General features: G+C 44.5%; 1 protein-coding gene and 1 long non-coding RNA gene across 7 annotated transcripts in view; one reads left to right on the top strand and one right to left on the bottom strand.

Moving 5' to 3' along the window:
• The window catches only part of LOC118397660 (PHD finger protein 14), a 116490-nt gene that overhangs the window by 89100 nt on the left and 4487 nt on the right, over positions 1 to 22903 (top strand). The gene's annotated exons all lie outside the window — the stretch shown is intronic.
• LOC127909329 (uncharacterized) lies at positions 9439 to 12999 on the bottom strand. Its single transcript, XR_008070796.1, has 3 exons — positions 12317 to 12999; positions 11876 to 11988; positions 9439 to 11118 (listed from the first exon to the last, which is right to left on the bottom strand). It is a non-coding gene; the product is annotated as an uncharacterized LOC127909329 (long non-coding RNA).

The raw sequence follows: 22903 nt of genomic DNA on the forward strand, positions 1-22903 counted from the left end.
AAAAATTACAGGCCTCGTCTTTTTAAGTGGGAGAACTTGCACAATTGGTGGCTGACTAAATACTTTTTCCCCCCACTGTATACAGTATATAATTTTTTTCTTCACATTTTCAAACAGGCCATTTATATTTTCTAACGGGACTAGACATTTGGGTGAGGTTTTTTTCTCACCTGAGTAGCCTCGTTTTACTGTCAAAATTCAAATTAAACCATCTAGTGTTCAGTGAAATAACAACACAATGTCAAATACAGGTAGTCTAGTCAAATAATGAACATCCAATCACATTAACCGTTACTGTCTCGCGGGAATTCCACTAACGGTCCGTATGTAGCCAAACGTAGCGGCTGCTCTTTTCGTTTGCTTGAAAATGGATAAAAGGTTAAAAAAAGTAAGGCTCACATCCATAAAGACACATACCAGCTCTACTGGTAGTACTGCTACTACCAGCAGTACTACACCTGCAACTGTTGACAACACAAGTTGTTCTTCTTCCACGACCACATCCAATTCTAGCATCAGTAATTCTACATGTTGTTAGCCCAGCTGGCATCGACACTGACAGTTGTGAATCTGATGCAGCCAAAGAGCTACTGCCCCCTTACCCGGGAAAGCACCGAACAACAGACAGGGATGTTGGACCATCGATGAGGCACAAATATGATGAGAACTGCATTGATTTGTGGTTCACTTATATTGGGAGTTGTGCATTTCCTCAGCCACAGTGTGTTATATGTGCAAAAGTACTCACAACTCGATGAAACCTCCACTCTTGTGCAGACATTTAAAAACAAAACATGGCAATTTGAAAAATATGTTTTTTTTTAGCGTCTCTTCCTCCCTAGCATCTGTCTCTTCCTCCCGAGCATCTCTCTCTTCCTCCCTAGCATCTGTCTCTTCCTCCCTAGCATCTGTCTCTCTCTCCCTAGCATCTGTCTCTCTCTCCCTAGCATCTGTCTCTCTCTCCCTAGCATCTGTCTCTCTCTCCCTAGCATCTGTCTCTTCCTCCCGAGCATCTGTCTCTTCCTCCCGAGCATCTGTCTCTTCCTCCCTAGCATCTGTCTCTTCCTCCCTAGCATCTGTCTCTTCCTCCCGAGCATCTGTCTCTTCCTCCCGAGCATCTGTCTCTTCCTCCCTAGCATCTGTCTCTCCCTCCCTAGTTTCTGTCTCTCCCTCCCTAGTTTCTGTCTCTCCCTCCCGAGTATCTGTCTCTCCCTCCCTAGCATCTGTCTCTCTCTCCCTAGCATCTGTCTCTCTCTCCCTAGCATCTGTCTCTCTCCTCCCTAGCATCTGTCTCTCTCCTCCCTAGCATCTGTCTCTCTCCTCCCTAGCATCTGTCTCTCTCCTCCCTAGCATCTGTCTCTCTCTCCCTAGCATCTGTCTCTCTCTCCCTAGCATCTGTCTCTCTCTCCCTAGCATCTGTCTCTCTCTCCCTAGCATCTGTCTCTCTCTCCCGAGCATCTGTCTCTTCCTCCCGAGCATCTGTCTCTTCCTCCCTAGCATCTGTCTCTTCCTCCCTAGCATCTGTCTCTTCCTCCCAAGCATCTCTCTCTTCCTCCCTAGCATCTCTCTCTTCCTCCCTAGCATCTGTCTCTCTCTCCCTAGCATCTGTCTCTCTCTCCCTAGCATCTGTCTCTCTCTCCCTAGCATCTGTCTCTTCCTCCCGAGCATCTGTCTCTTCCTCCCGAGCATCTGTCTCTTCCTCCCTAGCATCTGTCTCTTCCTCCCTAGCATCTGTCTCTCCCTCCCTAGCATCTGTCTCTTCCTCCCGAGCATCTGTCTCTTCCTCCCGAGCATCTGTCTCTTCCTCCTGAGCATCTGTCTCTCCCTCCCTAGTTTCTGTCTCTCCCTCCCTAGTTTCTGTCTCTCCCTCCCGAGTATCTGTCTCTCCCTCCCTAGCATCTGTCTCTCTCTCCCTAGCATCTGTCTCTCTCTCCCTAGCATCTGTCTCTCTCCTCCCTAGCATCTGTCTCTCTCCTCCCTAGCATCTGTCTCTCTCCTCCCTAGCATCTGTCTCTCTCCTCCCTAGCATCTGTCTCTCTCTCCCTAGCATCTGTCTCTCTCTCCCTAGCATCTGTCTCTCTCTCCCTAGCATCTGTCTCTCTCTCCCTAGCATCTGTCTCTCTCTCCCGAGCATCTGTCTCTCTCTCCCGAGCATCTGTCTCTTCCTCCCGAGCATCTGTCTCTTCCTCCCTAGCATCTGTCTCTTCCTCCCTAGCATCTGTCTCTTCCTCCCTAGCATCTGTCTCTCCCTCCCTAGCATCTGTCTCTCTCTCCCTAGCATCTGTCTCTCTCTCCCTAGCATCTGTCTCTTCCTCCCTAGCATCTGTCTCTCCCTCCCTAGTTTCTCTCTCCCTCCCTAGCATCTGTCTCTCCCTCCCTAGCATCTGTCTCTTCCTCCCGAGCATCTCTCTCTCCCTCCCTAGCACCTGTCTCTCCCTCCCAAGCATCTGTCTCTTCCGCCCAAGCATCTGTCTCTTCCGCCCAAGCATCTGTCTCTTCCGCCCAAGCATCTGTCTCTCCCTCCCAAGCATCTGTCTCTCCCTCCCTAGCATCTGTCTCTCCCTCCCTAGCATCTGTCTCTCCCTCCCTAGCATCTGTCTCTTCCTCCCTAGCATCTCTCTCTCTTCCGCCCTAGCATCTCTCTCTCCCTCCCTAGCATCTCCCTCTCTCCCTCCCTAGCATCTCTCTCTCTCTCCCTTCCTATCATCTCTCTCTCTCCCTCTCTCCTCCCTAGCATCTCTCTCTCTCCCTCTCCCTCCCTCCCCCGAGCATCTCTCTCTCCCTCTCATCCCTCCCTCCCTAGCATCTCTCCCTCTCTCCCTCCCTAGCATCTCTCTCTCTCTCTCTCTCTCTCTCTCTCTCTCCCTCTCTCCCTCCCTAGCATCCCTCTCTCTCTCCCTCTCTCCCTCCCTAGCATCTCTCTCTCTCTCTCCCTCTCTCCCTCCCTAGCATCTCTCTCTCCCTCCCTCCCTAGCATCTCTCTCTCCCTCCCTCCCTAGCATCTCTCTCTCCCTCTCTCCCGCTCTCCCTCTCTCCCGCTCTCCCTCTATAGAATCTCTCTCTCCCTCCCTAGCATCTCTCTCTCCCTCCCGCTCTCCCTCTATAGCATCTCTCTCTCCCTCCATAGCATCTCTCTCTCCTTCCCTAGCATCTCTCTCTCCCTCTATAGCATCTCTCTCTCTCTCTCTCTCCCTCTATAGCATCTCTCTCTCTCTCTCTCTCCCTCTATAGCATCTCTCTCTCTCCCTCCCTAGCATCTCTCCCTCTCTCTCTCTCCCTCTATAGCATCTCTCTCTCTTTCTCCCTAGCATCTCTCTCTCCCGCTCTCCCTCAACAGCATCTCTCTCTCCCTCCCGCTCTCCCTCTATTATCTCTCTCTCTCCCTCCATAGCATCTCTCTCTCTCCCTCCGTAGCATCTCTCTCTCTCTCCCTAGCATCTCCCTCTCTCCCTCCCTAGCATCTCTCTCTCTCTCCTCTCTCCCTCCCTAGCATCTCTCTCTCTCTCTCTCCCTCCCTCCCTAGCATCTCTCTCTCCCTCTCTCCCGCTCTCCCTCTATAGCATCTCTCTCTCCCTCTCTCCCGCTCTCCCTCTATAGCATCTCTCTCTCCCTCCATTGCATCTCTCTCTCCCTCCCTAGCATCTCTCTCTCTCCCTAGCATCTCTCCCTCTCTCTCCCTCTATAGCATCTCTCTCTCCCTCTATAGCATCTCTCTCTCTCCCTCCCTAGCATCTCTCCCTCTCTCTCTCTCCCTCCCTAGCATCTCTCTCTCCCAAGCATCTCCCTCTCTCCCTCCCTAGCATCTCTCCCTCTCTCTCTCCCTCTATAGCATCTCTCTCTCTTTCTCCCTAGCATCTCTCTCTCCCTCTCTCCCGCAACAGCATCTCTCTCTCCCTCTTATCTCTCTCTCTCCCTCCATAGCATCCCTCTCTCTCCCTCCGTAGCATCTCTCTCTCTCCCTAGCATCTTCCTCTCTCCCTCCCTAGCATCTCTCTCTCTCTCTCCCTCTATAGCATCTTTCTCTCTCCCTCCATAGCATCTTTCTCTAACTTTCCCTAGAATCTCTCCCTCCCTCTCCCTAGAATCTCTCCCTCCCTCTCCCTAGAATCTCTCTCTCCCTCTCTCTCTCCCTAGCATCTCCCCCTCTCTCCCTGGCATCTCTCCCTCTCTCCCTCCCAAGCATCTCCGTCTCTCTCGCTGGCATCTCTCCCTCTCTCCCTCTCTCCCTCCCTAGCATCTCTCTCTCTCTCTCTCTCTCTCTCTCTCTCTCTCTCTCAATAGGATCTCTCTCCCTCTATAGCATCTCTCCCTCGCTCCCTCCCTAGCATCTCTCTCTCTCTCTCTCTCTCTCTCTCTCTCTCTCTCCCTCTATAGCATCTCTCTCTCTTTCCCTCAATCTCTCTTTCCCTCAATAGCATATCTCTCCCTCGCTCCCTCCCTAGCATCTCTCTCACTCTCTCTCTCTCCCTCCCTAGCATCTCTCCCTCCCTAGCATCTCTCTCTTTCCCTCAATAGCATCTCTCCCTCTCCCCCTCCCTCTATAGCATCTCTCCCTCTCTCCCTCCCTCCCTTGCATCTCTCTCTCCCTCTCTCACTCCCTCCCTTGCATCTCTCTCTCCCTCTCTCACTCCCTCCCTTGCATCTCTCTCTCCCTCTCTCCCTCCCTCCCTTGCATCTCTCTCTCCCTCTCTCCCTCCCTCCCTAGCATCTCTCTCTCTCTCTCTCTTCCTAGCATCTCTCTCTCCCTCTCTCCTCCCTAGCATCTCTCTCTCTCTCTCTCCTCCCTAGCATCTCTCTCTCCCCCCTAGCATCTCTCTCTCCTCCCCTAGCATCTCTCTCTCCCTCTCTCCCTAGCATCTCTCTCTCCCTCTCTCCCTAGCATCTCTCTCTCCCGCTCTCCCTAGCATCTCTCTCTCCCGCTCTCCCTAGCATCTCTCTCTCCCTCTCTCCCTAGCATCTCTCTCTCCCTCCCTCCCTAGCATCTCTCTCTCTCCCTCCCTAGCATCTCTCTCTCCCTCTCTCCCTCCCTAGCATCTCTCTCTCCCTCTCTCCCTCCCTCGCTAGCATCTATCTCTCTCTCCCTCCCTCGCTAGCATCTATCTCTCTCTCTCCCTCACTAGCATCTCTCTCTCCCTCTCTCCCTCACTAGCATCTCTCTCTCCCTCTCTCCCTCTCTCCCTCCCTTGCATCTCTCTCTCCCTCTCTCCCTCCCTCCCTAGCATCTCTCTCTCTCTCTCTCCCTAGCATCTCTCTCCCTCTCTCCCTAGCATCTCTCTCTCCCTCCCTCCCTAGCATCTCTCTCTCTCCCTCCCTAGCATCTTTATCTCTCCCTTCCTAGCATCTTTCTCTCTCCCTTCCTAGCATCTCTCTCTCCCTCTCTCCCTCCCTCCCTAGCATCTCTCTCTCCCTCTGTCCCTCCCTCCCTAGCATCTCTCTCTCTCCCTCCCTAGCATCTCTCTCCCTCCTCAGCATCTCTCTCTCTCCCTCTCTCCCTCCTTAGCATCTCTCTCTCTCCCTCCCTAGCATCTCTCTCTCCCTCTCTCCCTCCCTAGCATCTCTCTCTCTCCCTCTCTCCCTCCCTAGCATCTCTCTCTCTCCCTCTCTCCCTCCTTAGCATCTCTCTCTCTCCCTCTCTCCCTCCTTAGCATCTCTCCCTCTCCAGCATATGTAATTCTCCAGACATACAATGCATTATTAATAGAGCTACCTTATCAGCAACATAAAGGTGACATTGAGTATGGAGGAAGTTTTCTCCCTATGCACTCACACATGCCACCAGCTTATTGAGATGTTGGTGCAACAAAGGTATTTTATCCAGGGCTCACTGGGCCTCCTGTGTGTTCGATTTAATTTCCTGATTGATTTTGATTGCTGTTTTTTCCACCATGGTTTAGATTGGATGGTTAGGAACTAGAACACTAGAGAAAGTGGTGTGATGTAGTGGTTCCTTGTGTCCCCCACAACACACACACACACACACACACACACACACACACACACACACACACACACACACATACACACATACATACAGTGGGGAGAACATGTGTTTGATACACTGCCGATTTTGCAGGTTTTCCTACTTTCAAAGCATCTAGAGGTCTGTAATTTTTATCATAGGTACTAGGTACACTTCAACTGTGAGAGACTGAATCTAAAACAAAAATCCAGAAAATCACATTGTACAGACATACACACACACACACACTCATATATACAGTGGGGCAAAAAAGTATTTAGTCAGCCACCAATTGTGCAAGTTCTCCCACTTAAAAAGATGAGAGAGGCCTGTAATTTTCATCATATGTACACTGCCACTATGACAGACAAAATGAGAAAAATAAATCCCAAAAATCACATTGTAGGATTTTTTATGAATTTATTTGCAAATTATGGTGGAAAGTAAGTATTTGGTCAATTACAAAAGTTTATCGCTACTTTGTTATATACCCTTTGTTGGCAATGACAGAGGTCAAACGTTTTCTGTAAGTATTCACAAGGTTTTCACACACTGTTGCTGGTATTTTGGCCCATTCCTCCATGCAGATCTCCTCTAGAGCAGTGATGTTTTGGGGCTGTTGCTGGATAACACGGACTTTCAACTCCCTCCAAAGATTTTCTATGGGGTTGAGATCTGGAGACTGGCTAGGCAACTCCAGGACCTTGAAATGCTTCTTACAAAGCCACTCCTTCGTTGCCCGGGCGGTGTGTTTGGGATCATTGTCATGCTGAAAGACCCAGCCATGTTTCATCTTCAATGTCCTTGCTGATGGAAGGAGGTTTTCACTCAAAATCTCACAATACATGGCCCCATTCACACTTTTCTTTACACGGATCAGTCGCCCTGGTCCCTTTGCAGAAAAACAGCCCCAAAGTATGATGTTTCCACCTCCATGCTTCACAGTAGGTATGGTGTTCTTTGGATGCAACTCAGAATTCTTTGTCCTCCAAACACGACGAGTTGAGTTTTTACCAAAAAGTAATATTTTGGTTTCATCTGACCATATGCCATTCTCCCAATCTTCTTCTGGATCATCCAAATGCTCTCTAGCAAACTTCAGACGGGCCTGGACATGTACTGGCTTAAGCAGGGGGACACGTCTGGCACTGCAGGATATGAGTCACTGGCGTCGTAGTGTGTTACTAATGGTAGGCTTTGTTACTTTGGTCCCAGCTCTTTGCAGGTCATTCACTAGGTCCCCCCATGTGGTTCTGGGATTTTTGCTCAGCGTTCTTGTGATCATTTTGACCCCACGTGGTGAGATCTTGCGTGGAGCCCCAGATCGAGGGTGATTATCAGTGGTCTTGTATGTCTTCCATTTCCTAATAATTGCTCCCACAGTTGATTTCTTCAAACCAAGCTGCTTACCTATTGCAGATTCAGTCTTCCCAGCCTGGTGCAGGTCTACAATTTTGTTTCTGGTGTCCTTTGACAGCTCTTTGGTCTTGGCCATAGTGGAGTTTGGAGTGTGACTGTTTGAGGTTGTGGACAGGTGTCTTTTATACTGATAACAAGTTCAAACAGGTGCCATTAATACAGGTAACGAGTGGAGGACAGAGGAGCCTCTTAACCTCTAGCGTCGAGCAATCCCGTATCCGGGAGCGTAATCATAGCCTCAAGCTCATTACCATAACCCAATGTTTCCTATTCATGAAAATCACAAATTAAATTAAATAAATATATTGAAACACAAGCTTAGCCTTTTGTTAACAACACTGTCATCTCAGATTTTCAAAATATGCTTTAACCAAAGCTACACAAGCATTTGTGTAAGAGTATTGATATCCTAGCGTAGCATTAAGCCTTGCATTCAGCAGGCAACATTTTCACAAAAGCAAGAAAAGCATTCAAATAAAATAATTTACCTTTGAAGAACTTCGGATGTTTTCAATGACGAGACTCTCAGTTAGATAGCAAATGTTCATTTTTTCCTAAAATATTATTTGTGTAAGAGAAATACTTCCGTTTTGTTCATCACGTTTGGCTAAGAAAAAAAAAAGAAAATGCAGTCAACACAACGCCAAACTTTTTTCCAAATTAGCTCCATAATATATTAGCTCCATAATATCGACAGAAACATGGCAAACGTGTTTTTCACAATTCACTTCCTGATTGTATTTTTATCTGGGTTTTTTCTGTAACATCAGTTCTGTGGCAGTTCTGTTGCAGTTTTGGAAACGTCAGAGTGTTTTCTTTCCAAAGCTGTCAATTATATGCATAGTCGAGCATCTTTTTGTGACAAAATATCTTGTTTAAAACGGGAACGTTTTTCATCCAAAAATGTAAATAGTGCCCCCTATATCCAAGAAGTTAAAGAAGAAGTTACAGGTCTGTGAGAGCCAGAAATCTTGCTTGTTTGTAGGTGACCAAATACTTATTTTCCACCATAATCTGCAAATAAATTCATAAAAAATCCTACAATGTGATTTTCGGGATTGTTTTTCTCTAATTTTGTCTGTCATAGTTTAAGTGTACCGATGATGAAAATTACAGGCCTCTCTCATCTTTTTAAGTGGGAGAACTTGCACAATTGGTGGCTGACTAAATACTTTTTTGCCCCACTGTACACACACACACACACATTCATATATACACACACATACATTCATATATATACACACACATACATTCATATATACACACACACATACATTCATATATACACATACATACATATATACATACATACACATATACATACATACATACATACATACATACATACATACATACATACATACATACATACATACATACATACATACATACACACATACACACATACACACATACATACACACATACATACACACATACATACACACATACATACACACATACATACATACATATACACACACGCATACATTCATATATACACACACGCATACATTCATATATACACACACGCATACATTCATATATACACACACACATACATTCATATATACACATACATACATATATACATACATACATACATACATACATACATACACACACACACACACACACACACACACACACACACACACATACATACATACATACATACATACATACATACATACATACATACATACATACATACATACATACATACATACATACATACATACATACATACATACATACATACATACATGCATACACACATGCATACATACATACACACATGCATACATACATACACACATGCATACATACATACACACATGCATACATACATACACACATGCATACATACATACACACATGCATACATATACACACACGCATACATATACACACGCAAACACGTACATACATATACACACACATGCATACAGTTGAAGTCGGAAGTTTACATACACCTTTGCCAAATTCATTTAAACTCAGTTTTCACAATTCCTGACATTTAATCCTAGTATAAATGCCATGTATTAGGTCAGTTAGGATCACCACTTTTATTTTAAGAATGTGAAATGTCAGAATAATTAGTAGAGAGAATTATTTTTTTATTTCATCACATTCCCAGTGGGTCAGAAGTTTACATACACTCACTTAGTATTTGGTAGCATTGCCTTTAAAGTGTTTAACATTAAGTTGGGTGAATTTTGGCCCATTCCTCCTGACAGAGCTGGTGTAACTGAATCAGGTTTCTAGGCCTCCTTGCTCGCACACGCTTTTTCGGTCCTGCCTACAAATGTTCTATAGAATTGAAGTCAGGGCTTTGTGATGGCCACTCCAACACCTTGACTTTGTTTTCCTTAACCCTTTCACACGTACCATCACAAGGGTGTGATCGTTCTACAGTGGTCCCTGAAGCGTACAATCAAACCCGTGTGATTAGAATGCTTATTTAGAAAGGCCAATTTCGAATGATGCAACCATCAGTATTTGAGCTGGCCACACTTTTTTCAGAAACGATTTACACAAACGTAGTCCTTACAAAGTTATGTCCAGAATGTGAGCAGTTTATTTTTGGATGCAGTGTTCAGATATTCACAGAAGTATCTATAGCATAACTCAATCATCCAAACCGGAAAAATGTAGGCAACAAGCGGCCATATTTTCTAACTCTCGGCTGACATAAACTACAATATGAATTAGCTAATAGCAATTACTATTTATAATTAATCACAGGTGAGCTCACCATTGATCAAAATAATTGAGTAAAACACTTTCTAGAAATCAAAAGTAATCCGACGATTAGCATCAGCGCACAGCCATGCTTTGTTTCCTCAAAGAAACCAAAGAGAAGACAAGATGAGTTTGGTATGTTTATATTATGCATGTTGAAGGGGTGTGTCGTCCACCACCATTCACATCCCACCATTCACTTCCTGAAGTTCTCAAAAAATGAGTGAACCCTTACTCACCTCATTTTATTATAGCGTCTTTGGTCCGACAGACGATTACGTGAAACCCAGAATGCATTGTATGTCAACAAACATGGCTCCACACATAGTTGGAATTAGCTTAGCTCATCATAAACAGTACAGCCTTCAAAAAATAATTTTACACACATACTATGTGCCCATTACAGTCTATACAAGAATCAGAATGCATGATTTATCGCAGGGACTTGAAAAACATGTGAATAAAACAGTAAATCTATAAATAATTACCACAAAAAAAAAAAAACATTTTCTGATAGTGATTTGATACAAATGGCGCGTTCAGGCAGTCAATCACGTAACCTCTCCCTCCCACTCTGAGCCATTCAGTGTTGTTATGTATGTAGCTAGTGAGATAAGCTGTAGCATTAGCAATGTCTTGTGGAAATTCTGTCAATGAGTCTGAAAGTCAGGAATCAGATTGTGACAGTGAGGAGCTGCCCCCCAGCCATTGAGAACCCTGAATCTGAAGACCCCTTGTCCACTGATGAAGTCCCAGTTCCCTTTGAAGATGCTGGTGGCGATGGAGGCAGAATGATAGTGGATGAAGTACAGGAGTTCTGTGGTAGCTGGAAGGCTGCCAGTTATTTCACCCCTCCTGGCCCTGCTGTTTGCTTTGAGTCCCAGTCTGGAGTGCAACGCCCCTTGCCATTTCCATCTGAGGCAGAGTGCTTCAAGTTGTTTCTGACAGAGGAGCTGGTGAGAGACATGGCAGAGACCAATCACTATGCCTTGGAGCTACAGGAGAAGAGAGAGCCAGGAGTGAGGGGGACAACCACAATTAGTGAAATGTATACCTTCCTGGTGACAGTCCTTCTCATGGGGAGAGTAAAGAAGAACTCCCTAAGAGAATACTGGAGCACAGATCCTATGTTTGCAACTCCCTTCTTTGCCACCCTCTTTTCCCAAGACCTCTTCCTAGTTCTGTTGCGATAACTGCATTGCATTAACAATGCTATTGCCATCCTAAATGACCCCTAAAATACAAAATAAGAAATGTCAACAGCTGGCAGTAAAGTGGTATGACAAACGAGACATCCATGTCCTCTCCACTGTCCATACAACAACCATGTCGGCCACAGGGAAGGTGGACCACCTGACTGGAGAGAGAAACATCACCTGACTATAACCTCAAAATGGGGACAGTAGATAAGGCGGACATGATGAACAGCTTTGTGGAATACACACAGAAAACCACCAAGTGGTATAAGAAAATATTTTTCAATTTTTCCAGAGTAGCTTCAAAATACAACAAGCCAATACTTCTCTGACGCAATTAGCATTGTTTTACAGAGCTAATAGAAGAATGTGGCTAGCAACATAAACACGATTGAATATAACACCATAAAGGTTATGAAATGAGTAACGTTACCTCACATGTCCGCAGTTATAAGGAATATACACAAATATATAATGCTCCATACACACAGTGAGCTACAGTAGAAACGGTATAACACGACATCCAGAAACTATTATAACATAATAAGGCACTTACTTTGATATAAATGCAGTTTGGATTTGAACGTGGGTGTCTGTAGTGACGCCTCTGTCACTGAGACGCTGTTCCTTAGACAGCTGCACCACTTGGGAGTCATAAGGCCAGGGTAGCTTCAAAATAAAACACATGCTAATACTTCTCTGACGCAATTAGCATTGTTTTCCAGGGCTAATAGAAGAATGTAGGTAGCTACACAAGCATTGAGCATAACACCATAAAGGTTATGAAATGAGTAACGTTGCCTCGCGTGTCCACGGTTATAAGGAATATACACAAAAATATCAAACTAGAAACGACATAACATTCAGAAACTATTATAACGTAATAAGGCACTTACTTTGATAGAAACGCACACATTTCAAAGTCATTGGTAAGGAAAACAACTATGACTACTCTTCTGTTTATAATATAATAGTCTTCATATAGAGAGAGACTCACCCTAGCCCCAAAGACCTTCACTCATGTATACGGTCTTGTGTCAGGATGTCTAGTTCTCCAAAGATCCACTAGGTCAAACTGATTAATGATGTCCCTTAACGCCCCCACTGAGCCTGAATGAGGCTCCTCCCCATTTCTGTCTTTCATAAAAATCCATTGTGCAGTTCCAGTCCCCGCTGAACACCATCGTCTCCTCTTTTTACGGCCAGACCCGGTGCAAAAAGGACTGCCACCCCTGCACTAACATTTGTTCCATGGCTCAGCACACTTGCCCCTTTCCACCAGAGCTCCCAATCGACTTCATTCACCACATCACTATGCGTCTCCTGCAGAAACAACACATGTACTTTTGTTTGTTTTACATATTCACCCAACTCACTCCTCTTTCCCGCCTCTCTGGCACCATTTATATTAAGCAAGCCTACCCGAAGTCTCCATAAGAAGTGGGAGAAAAGCCAGCAAAGAAAGAGACCAATAGCTCAAAAAGCTCAAAAAAGCCCCAGTGTCAGAAAGAAACGATGAATCTCAACAGCGTCTGAAGGTAGACCCTTACACACGGTTGTGACCCACTTCCTCAACTTAAAACGTTTCCTGAATGAGAGGACAGCATGCCCCTCATTTTTCATCACATGTTGTACTGATCTTAATAACTTTCCCGGATTGCAAAAAAAAAAGCTTAAAGATTAACCTTCTTTTTCCCTTTAGTCTCATTCAGGAACCTTGACTATTACCTCACCGTGTACTTTGACCCCTCTGCCTGACTGGCTATCAGCTCTGGACCCATTGAGAATGAGTCTGAAAAGAAAACCTCCTCATCGTCCTCTTCCTCAGACTTACCTTCCTCATCTCCATCTCCCATCCTGACCACCTGCCCTTTCTCTCTATTCGCCTCTCCCCTCCCACCTCCTTTCCTCTCCCCCTTTTTCCTCTTCTGCATGACACCCCCCTCCTCACCCATAGTCGCTTACCCTTCCCCACTATACTCTCCTCATCCACTAGCATAACCTGACTAGACCCAGCCTCATCTACACCACCATCCATAACATGACGAGACCGAGTCTCAGCTACACCACCATCCATAGCATGACTGTGCTTCTACACCTGCATTGCTTGCTGTTTGGGGTTTTAGGCTGAGTTTATGTACAGCACTTTGAGATATCAGCTGATGTAAGAAGGGCTATATAAATACATTTATTTTGATGACTAGATCCAGCCACATCTACACCACCATCCTTAACATGACTTGACCCAGCCTCATCTACATCACCATCCCTAGCATGACTAGGCCCACCTATGCTGCCTGCATCTCATGGCCCCCTGCCCGTTGACCTCGATTTCCCCCACTGGCACTTGTACCCTCACCTTGTCTACAGCCTTTATGTGGTCACGCAAAGCTCTTATGCCCCAAGTCCCCACACTCAAAGCACTGCAGACTATCTTTGCTGGCAAACCCCGCGTAGAGCCCCTCCCCATGCCTCACTTTAAAATGCACATTTTAACTGTTGCTCATTGTTATTCAGAAACATGAACACTTGCCTCTGGAACGAAACAACATGCTTAACGACATCTGCCTGAACCTGCCGACACGAAAACCGTAAGCAAACTTACGAAAACGACTCGGCTCTTTCCAGATTTGATCATCCGTGATTAACTGAAGCAGATTCGCAACTACCACCCTTGTCGAAGGAGTCGAAAGAGGAGAAATCGACACCAACACATCCCTTAGAAATATTCCACTAGCAATCAGTCTACCCACTAAATTTACTCTTTTCATGAACACAACCACAGCTTTGTTCATTCTGAATGCAGAATGTACAGTACCAGTCAAAAGTTTGGACACACCTACTCCTTCAAGACTATTTTCTACATTGTAGAATAATGGTGAAGACATCATCTATGAAATAACACATATGGAATCATGTAGTAACCAAAAAAAGTGTTAAACCAATCAAAATATATTTTATATTCGACATTCTTCAAAGTAGCCACCCTTTGCATTGATGATCGCTTTGCACACTCTTGGCGTTCTCTCAACCAGATTCATGAGGTAGTCACCTGGAATGCATTTCAATTAACAGGTGGGCCTTGCTAAAAGTTAAATAGTGGAATTTCTTTCCTCAAAGTGTTTGAGCCAATCAGTTGTGTTGTGACAAGGTAGGGTTGGTATACAGAAGATAGCCCTATTTGGTAAAAGGCAAAGTCCATATTATGGCAAGAACAGCTGAAATAAGCAAAGAGAAATGACAGTCCGTCATTACTTTAAGACATGAAGGTTAGTCAGTGCAGAAAATGTCAAGAACTTTGAAAGTTTCTTCAAGTACAGTCGTAAAAACCATCAAGCGCTATGTTGAAACTGGCTCTCATGCGGACCGCCACAGCAAGGGAAGACCCAGAGTTACCTCTGCTGCAGAGGATACGTTCATTGGAGTTACTAGCCTCAGAAATGGCAGCCCAAATAAATTCTTCACAGAGTTCAAGTAACAGACACATCTCAACATCAACTGTTCAGAGGAGACTGTGTGAATCAGGTCTTCATGGTCAAATTGCTTCAAAGAAACCACTACTAAAGGACACCAATAATAAGAAGAGACTTGCTTGGGCCAAGAAACACGAGCAATGGACATTAAACCGGGGGAAATCTGTCCTTTGGTCTGATGAGTCCAAATTTGAGATTTTGGGTTCCAAACGCTGTGTCTTTGTGAGACGCAGAGTAGGTGAACGGATGATCTCTGCATGTGTGGTTCCCACCGTGAAGCATGGAGAAGGAGGTGTGATTGTGCTTTGCTGGTGATACTGTCTGTGATTTATTTAGCATTCAAGGCACACTTAACCAGCATGTCTACAACGGTATTCTGCAGCAATACGCCATCGGATCAGATTTGCACTTAGTGGGACTATCATTTGTTTTTCAACAGGACGATGACCCAACACACCTCCAGGCTGTGCAAGGGTTATTTGACCAAGAATGAGAGTAATGGAGTGCTGCATCAGATGACCTGGCCTCCACAATCACCCGACCTCAACCCAATTAAGATGGTTTGGGATGAGTTGGAGTGCAGAGTAAGGGAGAAGCAGCCAACAAGTGCTCAGCATATGTGGGAACTCCTTCAAGACTGTTGTGAAAGCATTCCAGGTGAAGGTGGTTGAGAGAATGCCAAGAATGTGCTAAACTGTCATTAAAGCAAAGGGGGGCTACTTTGAAGAATCTAAAATATATTTTGATTTGTTTAACACTTTTTTGGTTACTACATGAATCCATGTGTTATTTCCAGGGTTGGATAGATTGCTTTCTAAATGTAATCTGTTAGTTACTAGTTACCTGTCCAAAATTGTAATCAGTAATGTAACCCAAACTCGGTAAAGTAATCTGATTACGTTCCGTTACTTTTAGATTACTTTCCCCTTAGGAGGCATTAGAAGAAAACAAAAATGTATGTTACCAATTGAACAACATCTATTGCAAGATAAATCAATGTTAAAGTTTTCATAGCTGGCCATATATGGATGTTAAATTTTACTTTATGGGTTGGTTATGTAGGCTTCTTCTGACCAATCACTTTCTACTACATATAATAATTAGATTAAATTATATATTTACATTAAAAACCATGTAATACCCCTTGATCTTCAAGAATAGGACTTGGAAAATTGGAAGTATAGATTAACAAAATTGATTTACGCGAGCATAACCCCAAAACTAAGGACTTATTAGACAGCCCTACTCTGTTGCTCATTGAGTCGAGTTGAAAAATAAATGCTGCACTCATGAAATGCCATGCTTTCAGCACTACTGAAAAGTGCTATTTACATGTGCAAAATTAATGTCATATGCTGCATTTGCTATAGGCCTATTGTTTGTTTGATGAAACAATAACAAAATGGCCGCCCTGCCTCTGTTTTGGTAAAAAGATGAGGGATTATTGCTTATCTCTTATTAACCATAATTTATTCACATGACTTTACTTTATAATATAAATATTTGTTTTATTTGATTACTTTATTATTTAATTCCAAGTCATCATCTCATATCTGTCTGACAAAATCACTATTTTAGTGGTTCTTCAAAGTAAATAAGGCATAGTTTAGGACTGCTAAGTATCAACTATCAATAATTTAGATCATGTATTTTCAGGCTTGCAAAGCAATTTTTTTCTAATCCCTCTAGATATTGGGTTCTTTTTTCTCTCAGTCTTTGTGTCTGTTCCGGACAAGTAAGCGAGCACGCAATGGATTATGGTCATTGTAGTTAATTACCTTGTTTTCTGCTCTAAACCATGTAGAATAGTGGCCTGTTGGAAACTACAACTTCCTACTACATCTTACACTGTTAAGGCTTGATCGGATTTATCTCTACAGAAACTGGACATCGAGCTCACAGAAAAACAACTGAACTAAATGGAATTCAAACAATTGAACAGATGTAGGTCAACGAGTTGTAAAAAATAAATAATACCTGGAATGTCAGTTAATCGCTCAGCACTAATAGCCACATTCAGCAGTCCCTCAACCTGTAAGGCTTTTCATTGACTTGTCCTCTGGTCCCTCATTTTCAGCTTCTTTCAGGTTTCTGTTGTTTTTATTTGTTCCTGATTTCTTTGTGTGTCCTCTCCATTACTCCGAGATAATGGAAGAGGCACTTTGGCCAGTTTGCCCCACAGATTCCTACCAAGCACTTTGCCTTTAGCCTTTATTTATGATTTAGTGCCACATTTGAAATGGTTCAAATTGGAAACTGCAGAGAAATTACTTCTCCCCCACACACACACACACACACACACACACACACACACACACACACACACACACACACACACACACACACACACAACGCCACCATATATTTTCTCTGTGAGCATCCGCTCTTATCAAACAGAGGATAAAAACCTCCCGCTTGTGCATTTTACCTCTGATTAAATTAAGCCTGGCTTGGTAGGCTCACCTCAGTATCTGTCATGCCTCACTAAAATGGAAATCCGCTTCTCGGAAGAGAAGGGAGATTAATGAATGCCCTTTGTAATAAACGAAATGGGAATCACAAATATGCGCAGTCATGAAATTTAATTGTGCTGCTTTCTGGTGACTGGTTTGGCTGGGCGGTGTGGTGTAGGGAGCGACGGAGAGGAAGATGAGGAGTAGGGAAGAAAAAGAGAGGGAGAACAGGACCGGAGAAGAACGAGGTAGAGGAGAGGAGGCCGTGTGTATGTGGGTGAGATGTGTTTAAATGTAATGCACTGTCTGAAGGAACTAATGAAACTACTGTTTATGGCCCAACCAATTCTATTGTGTCCTCTCCTAAGTGGCCACAGAGGCTTTAAATCACACCGGTGCGCACATTCATACACACTCACACACATACACATACATTCATGCTCATAAACTCCCACGCTCATACACACACACTCACAGGCGTTCATACACACATTTCATGGTTATACACTGACACACACATACACTCTTCTTTTCTCACTCTTTCTTCCTCACTCACTCACACACACAGACACACCACCCTTCATTTGCTTAATCAATTCCTTTTGTGCCATTAGAATTTCATTTGTCCCTTTCAAAAGGACACAAATATCGTCTTTGTGAAAGAGTGTTTGATGACTGTATGAATACACACAGGGCTTCACACCAGAGTCTGTCTTTGTACACTCTCTTTTGGACATTAGTGTTGGTCATATGAGGTGTTTTAATCGTTAGTTATTTGTATGCTTTAATGTTGTTCACACTGTGGGTGTTTTCATGCGGTTCTAGGAGCATCAATACCTTGCAGGGATGCTGTAAACCCCTCAGAACCACCCAGCAGCACTTATCAAAGAAACCCAGTACCATAACACTACTTCCTCCACCACACACACACAGTGCACCACAGACAACCACACTGGTAAATACAATCAAAACAAAAAGGAAAGTAAGTCCTACTAATTGGCTGCTAATTCTTGTGAGGACTGCGCCAGCTTGATAAAGGGACGATGCTGAAGCTCATTAAAGAAGGAGATGTGGTGTTGGACATTTAAATGTTATTTTACAGCATTGTTTTTTTATCCCGCATTATGAAGTTTTCTGTATGTGGTGTGTGGGCGGGGGGAAGGATGGAGGAGGGGGTTGTCTTTTGGAGCGATTGTGTTCTCCCTTTCAGCCAGTGGGGGTCTCAGCCTCGAGCACATTAGCAGCTCCATGGGCCTTTGTTGCCACCTAGGGTTCACTACTCTCCTCCCCCTCATCCTTGCTCTCCTCCTCTTGTGTGGGGGGAGTAGTCTCCATCTCTCTCCACCTCTCTCCTTCCAGACTCACATGTTGAGAGCAGCAGTAGCAGTGTGTGAGAACGCAGGAGAGCGGTAGACGACAGGCTCTGCATGCCCTTTAAGAACACCAAACTCAATTAGAATAAAACATGTGGCATGTCATTATCATACATGTATGTGCTGCTGGTGACAGAGGGCTGGTGACCCATGGAGAGAGAGTATGTGTGGGCGGAACAGTCTCTCTCCCTCTACCTTTCTGTCTCTTTCTTCCCCTCCATCCCCTTTTCCTCCTACATATCTCCAAAGGCGAGTGATGGAGATATGCCAGAGCCTGTCAGTTTCTCTCTCTCTCCCTCTTATCCCCTCTTCCTCCACCACTCTCTCCCTTTCTCCAGGCCCTTTGAGGGAAGACCTCTTTCTGGTGGCTCTCTCCACTCCACTCCTCACAGAGCAAATATCATTCTGTCTGTCAGGGGGCCCTGACGCAAGGCCGGTCCCACTATCTCATTCTTCTGTTTCTGTGAGGGAACAGGCTCAGGGGTTCTGGTGCCAGATCTATTTGTGCTGTCTTGCTAACTCCTATGTTTGTGGTCATAATGGAAAGGGTGCACCACAGCTTGTAGTAGTTGTTAGTTACTTGGCATTGTTCATGTCCTCCACAGCAGTGCAGTAATGATCATATCAGCATGTTTCCATGTTTTTATTAATGTGATTATTTAAACATGTTATGTACAGTATTTCACACTAGTAAAAATACTGAAAAAGCTCCCGTCTCTCTCTGAACACGTTTTACTTGTGTAGCGTTAGCTCCTTCAGTGTATATTGTGTAGTGCCGTCATACACCTGGCCTCTCTCTTTATCTCCTTCAGTGTATATTGTGTAGTGCCGTCATACACCTGGCCTCTCTCTTTATCTCCTTCAGTGTATATTGTGTAGTGCCGTCATACACCTGGCCTCTATCTTTATCTCCTTCAGTGTATATTGTGTAGTGCCGTCATACACCTGGCCTCTCTCTTTATCTCCTTCAGTGTATATTGTGTAGTGCCGTCATACACCTGGCCTCTATCTTTATCTCCTTCAGTGTATATTGTGTAGTGCCGTCATACACCTGGCCTCTCTCTTTATCTCCTTCAGTGTATATTGTGTAGTGCCGTCATACACCTGGCCTCTCTCTTTATCTCCTTCAGTGTATATTGTGTAGTGCCGTCATACACCTGGCCTCTATCTTTATCTCCTTCATCTCCTTCAGTGTATATTGTGTGTATATTGTGCCGTCATACACCTGGCCTCTCTCTTTATCTCCTTCAGTGTATATTGTGTAGTGCCGTCATACACCTGGCCTCTCTCTTTATCTCCTTTATCTCCTTCAGTGTATATTGTGTAGTGCCGTCATACACCTGGCCTCTCTCTTTATCTCCTTCAGTGTATATTGTGTAGTGCCGTCATACACCTGGCCTCTCTCTTTATCTCCTTCAGTGTATATTGTGTAGTGCCGTCATTACCTGACCTCTCTCTTTATCTCCTTCAGAGTATATTGTGTAGTGCCGTCATTACCTGACCTCTCTCTTTATCTCCTTCAGAGTATATTGTGTAGTGCCGTCATACACCTGGCCTCTCTCTTTATCCCTATACTTTCTATACTGGACAAATTAAGTCTTTAAGTGTTTGCTGGAGCTGCTAACAGAACATGACCAGGTCAGCATAGGTACATTAAAATCAGCCAGTCAGTCTATTTACAGTACTTAAGGAGCTGCTCTTAGCCCCAACCCTGGCTGTTTATGAGACTGTTAGCATGCGCTAGCTATTGGCCAGCCTGGCCTCTCCTCGCCTCCTGTCTCCCCATTGCCTGGGGATGAGATAGTGAATGGTGCCACAGGTAATTGGAAAATTGGCAGGCTTGTCCGAGAGATTTGGTGGATGACACGGCCCGATACGTACGTCGGCCGAGGTTCACGACATGTCCCCGGCAACGATAGATTTATATCGGACCGCGGGTGTGGCCCGGCCGAAGGAGGGAGGTGGAGAAGTATCCTGAGTTCAGGAAAGAGTAAGGCATTTTTTACCGGTGGGAGGCTGCATATCAGAAGTGCGTCCATAGAGGAGACACAGACAAGGTGTATGTGAGTTACAGGGTGATATATGAACCAGAACTAAACTCTGGCCCTGGCTGATTTACGACTCCACTGCTAATGTCTTGCAGTTATCAAGCTTGGGAGATCCACTCTGCTTCGTAGTTAGGCTGCGTTCCACCCTATTCCCTATACAGTGCACTACTTTTGACCAGGGCTAATAGGGACTGCAATCTGATGTTTAAATACTCAATTGGCTCAATTAGCTGCTGTTGAAGTGCACTTGGGAGTATGGGGAGATTTTCTCCTGTGTTATAATAACTACCATAGGAGTAGGGCTGGCACAATTACTTTATAACCATGTAACCGATGGTCAGAGATAAACACTGTCATGAAAATAAAATAACTGCCATAACTGTTTTTTTTTTGTGGAATGAACAGCTGACGGAAGACTGGACGGCTGGGCATTTGTGAGGTTGAGTCCAACTTTGTTTCTCCTTGCTGAAACAAGCCAGGTGTTTCAGCAAACAAGTCTTCATTTGCTTAGGTAAAAAATGGAAGAAGTTCAAGATGACGGTCAATCACCCTCGGTCTGGGGCTCCATGCAAGATCTCACCTTGTGGGGCATCAATGATCATGAGGAAGGTGAGGGATCAGCCCAGAACTACACAGCAGGACCTGGTCAATGACCCGAAGAGAGCTGGTACCACAGTCTCAAAGACAACCATGAGTAACACACTACGCCGTCATGGAACTTGCAAGTTCAAATCCCAGAGCTGACAAGGTACAAATCTGTCATTCTGCCCCTGAACAGGCAGTAAACCCACTGTTCCTAGGCCGTCATTGAAAATAAGAATTTGTTCTTAACTGACTTGCCTAGTTAAATAAAGGTCAAATAAAAAAATCTAAATTATTTGGGGATGCTTTTCTGCAAAGGGGACAGGACGACTGCACCGTACTGAGGGGAGGATGGATGAGGCCATGTATCGCAAGATCTTGGCCAACAACCTCCTTCCCTTAGTAAGAGCATTGAAGATGGGTGGTGGCTGGGTTTCCAGCATGACAACGACCCGAAACACACAGCCAGGGCAACTAAGGAGTGGCTCCGTAAGTTGCATCTCAAGGTCCTGGAGTGGCCTCGCCAGTCACCAGACCTGAACCCAATAGAAAGTCTTTGGAGGGAGCTGAAAGTCCGTATTGCCCAGCGACAGCCCCGAAACCTGAAGGGTCTGGAGAAGGTCTGTATGGAGGAGTGGGCCAAAATCCCTGCTGCAGTGTGTGCAAACCTGGTCAAGAACTACAGGAAATGTATGATCTCTGTAATTGCAAACAAAGGTTTCTGTACCAAATATTAAGTTCTGCTTTTTTTAATGTATCAAATACTTATGTCATGCAATAAAATGCAAATTAATTACTTAAAAATCATACAATGTGATATTCTGAATTTTTGTTTTAGCTTCCGTCTCTCACAGTTGAAATGTACCTATGATAAAAATGACAGACCTCTACATGCTTTGTAAGTAGGAAAACCTGCAAAATCGGCAGTGTATCAAATACTAGTTCTCCCCACTGTATGTGTGTATGTGTGTGTATGTATATATATATATAGAGGTCTGTCATTTTTATCATAGGTACGTGCATACATACAGTGGGGCAAAAAAGTAGTTAGTCAGCCACCAATTGTGCAAGTTCCCCCACTTAAAAAAAATGAGAGAGGCCTGTAATTTTCATCATAGGTACACAAAGTAATCCAGAAAATCACATTGTAGGATTTTTAATGAATTTATTTGCAAATTATGGTCAAAAATAAGTATTTGGTCACCTACAAACAAGCAAGATTTCTGTTTCTCACAGACCTGTAACTTCTTCTTTAAGAGGCTCCTCTGTCCTCCACTCGTTACCTGTATTAATGGCACCTGTTTGAACTTGTTATCAGTATAAAAGACACCTGTCCACAACCTCAAACAGTCAAACTCTACTATGGCCAAGACCAAATAGCTGTCAAAGGACACCAGAAACAGAATTGTAGACCTGCACCAGGCTGGGAAGACTGAATCTGCAATAGGTAAGCAGCTTGGTTAGAAGAAATCAACTGTGGGAGCAATTATTAGGAAATGGAAGACATACAAGAACACTGATAATCTCCCTCGATCTGGGGCTCCACGCAAGATCTAACCCCGTGGGGTCAAAATGATCGGTGAGCAAAAATCCCAGAACCACACAGGGGGGACCAAATGAATGACCTGCAGAGAGCTGGGACCAAAGTAACAAAG

This window comes from Oncorhynchus keta, chromosome 19 (assembly GCF_023373465.1).
Source record: "Oncorhynchus keta strain PuntledgeMale-10-30-2019 chromosome 19, Oket_V2, whole genome shotgun sequence".
Classification (NCBI taxonomy): domain Eukaryota; kingdom Metazoa; phylum Chordata; class Actinopteri; order Salmoniformes; family Salmonidae; genus Oncorhynchus; species Oncorhynchus keta.